The sequence below is a fragment of the Pundamilia nyererei genome, unplaced genomic scaffold, assembly GCF_000239375.1.
Source record: "Pundamilia nyererei isolate P.nyererei 1_Seehausen unplaced genomic scaffold, PunNye1.0 scaffold00262, whole genome shotgun sequence".
Taxonomy (NCBI): Eukaryota; Metazoa; Chordata; class Actinopteri; order Cichliformes; family Cichlidae; genus Pundamilia; species Pundamilia nyererei.
In genome coordinates, this window is record NW_005187663.1 from 64,742 (window position 1) to 67,611 (window position 2,870).

The window sequence follows — 2,870 nt, forward strand, 5'->3', positions numbered from 1 at the left end:
AACAGTGATGGCAATATAATTGTTTGTTGTTCAGCAGAACAGTGTCCAGTATGTTGGCTTTTATACTTTGTTGTGTTTGAAAATAAAAGTTGGGCTGATTTTAACATCGTTACAAAAAGTGTTAATTATTTTTAATCATATTCAGGTTACCACAAATTGTTTTTTCATTTAGTTGAACTTGAAATGTTTGTCAGTAGGTAAACAATTAGTATTGTACAGTCAGTATCAAGTTATTCTTAATACTGTAGACTTGCACTGTATAAGTTGTCCTAACAGTCATCTTAAGTAAGCTTTACTTAGTTTTGTTCAGGCAACGAGTTTCCTTAATTTTTTTTGAGTTCTGCGAACTAACAAGGCTGTATAGTGTACTCAAAATGAGTAAGTTGCCCTAACTTGGTCATCTTACGTAAACTTGATCCAATTTTCTTGAGTTCTGGGAACAAATGAGCTTGTACAGAGTACTCAAAATAAATAAGTTGTTCTAATTTAGTCATTTTTAGCTAAGCTTTACTCAATTTTTTTGAGGCAACGAGTTTCCTCAATTTTTTTGAGTTCTGGGAACTAATTAGATTTTACAGTGTGGACCTTGCTTTGTGCACTGGTAAAGAGGCAAACTACAAACTGTTTACACAATGCTTGGAGCATAAAATTGTCCAAAATGTCTTCGTATGTTGAAGCTTTAAAAGCTTCTTTCACTGGAACTAACTCCTGAAAAATAACTCTACACATAACTCCCCAACAATAAAACTACAATTGGCACTGTGCAGTCAGACAAGTACCATTTTCCTGGCAATGACCAAACCTAGACTCGTCCTTTGGATTGCCAGACACAGAAGTGTGATCGTGACTGTAGAGAACACATCTCCACTCCTCTAGAGCAGCGGTCCCCAACCTTTTTTTGCGCCACGGACCGGTTTATGCCCGACAATATTTTCATGGACCGGCCTTTAAGGTGTTGCGGATAAATACAACAAAATAAAACTAGTACCGGTAGAAGATTTATTCATAACACACGTGAAAAGACCCAGGAAAACCAAGTAAACGATAAAAACGATAACAAAATAACTCTGAAAACCGATAAAAACCCTGAAAACTATATATTTCACACCTGAGCCTCAACTCTCGCAGCCCGGTACCAAACGACCGGGGGTTGGGGACCGCTGCTCTAGAGTACAGTGGTGGCATGCTTTAGACCACGGATGCAGGTATGGTATGAATACAGCTGCTGCCAAGGAAATCCATTGCTTGAGGCTCTCTACACACTGTTCTTGAGCTAATCTGAAGGCCACATGGAGTTTGGAAGTCTGTAGCAATTGATTCTGCAGAAAGTAGGTGACTTATGTGCACCAGACCCCCACTTTGTGATCTGTTTGTTATAATATTATATACTATATATATATTAATGTTATAAAATTTGTTATAATATTACTACCTAGGGCTGCCACGATTAGTCGACTAGTCACGATTACGTCGACTATCAAAATTGTCGATGACTGATTTAATAGTCGACGCGTCGTTTGAAGCTTTGTAAGATCACAAAAGACGCAGGAATGAGTAGTAGGATTTAAGGGTGTAATAACGGACTGAAACAGAAGATGGCAGCACTGCATGTACAAGGATGCCAGCTGCTGTTAAACCCTGAAGAAGAAGCTGTGTCACAGAATTCATAGCGCGGCCCTGCTCAGTTTCCAACAATGGCGGCAGCTAGTTAGTTTTATTATTATTCTTATTATTCTTTCTGGGTCACAAAATAAACTTTTAACATATTTTCAGGCGAGAATGTAGCTGTGTAAACCTCAAATATCAGCTCAGTTTATCAAGACACCACATATTTTCAAAAGCGCTCTGACGTTTTCGGAGACGCATAGCTAGCCGGGGGCTAGGCTCACTAGAGCCCGTGAGAACACCGGACTGCCAACAAATCGTTTTCAAACCCACCGCCGTCTTTCGCTACTCAGGTTAAATATATATAAGTCAATTAGATAACTTAAAAATGTTATTGTTTGGCTTTTTTTTGTATTTTATTTGTTCCTGAGTAAATCGGTTTGGCTGAGATTAAAGTTATAGTTTTTACACAGATGGATAAACGTCAAGCAGACAACTGATTATCAGAAGTGTGAGATGCTCCAGAATATACTCCGGTGTCCTGTTATATTTTAGATAGCAAGGAGTTTATTAAACTTCACCGAAACAATCTGCAAATTTCATTAAAATTTAATAAACTATCATCTTGTCTTTATTTTTAGTTAGCACAGACCTTACACACTTAAAGCTGTAAGCTAATGATAGTTATATAAGAACAGATGCATGCTTGTGCAGTAAGCTGTACGTTTTAGGTCCAATGGATGCATGATCTGATTAGTCAACTAATCGCAAAAATAATCGGTGACTAGTCGACTATCAAAATAATCGTTTGTGGCAGCCCTATTACTAACACATGACTGTGGAATATTTAGTTGTCATGGTCCGGGTGAGTGCTGGGATTTTCCACTGGAGCGTGGTCACCACCCCTGGGCGGAGTCACCCTGCACTTGCATTACCACACACCTGCGAGCAACTGAGCTGCCGGCATTTAAGACCAGCATTCACCACTACTTGCCGCCAAGTGATATGCTAACCTCAGTTAGTGTCATCCGTCACAGGTCTTGTTAAATTTTAGAGGTCGTTATTCTGCCCTCATTAGGGTGGTTTCTAGCTTGACAGATAGCTAACAGGGCCACAATAAACATCCGGGAGTCCGGAAATCCCATAGACGGGCTAACGTGTTAGCATCGCGGCCATTTCTCACACAAAACTCTAAACTGCTACGCATAACTATCGCGGGAAAGCTTACACAACATATAGCAACTACTTACAGGCATGTGCTCTCT

General features: G+C 39.5%; 1 protein-coding gene across 1 annotated transcript in view; it reads left to right on the plus strand.

The window, feature by feature from the left end:
• Positions 1 to 2,870, plus strand: part of LOC102199904 (GTPase IMAP family member 7-like) — a 20,618-nt gene that overhangs the window by 16,688 nt on the left and 1,060 nt on the right. The window lies entirely within an intron of this gene.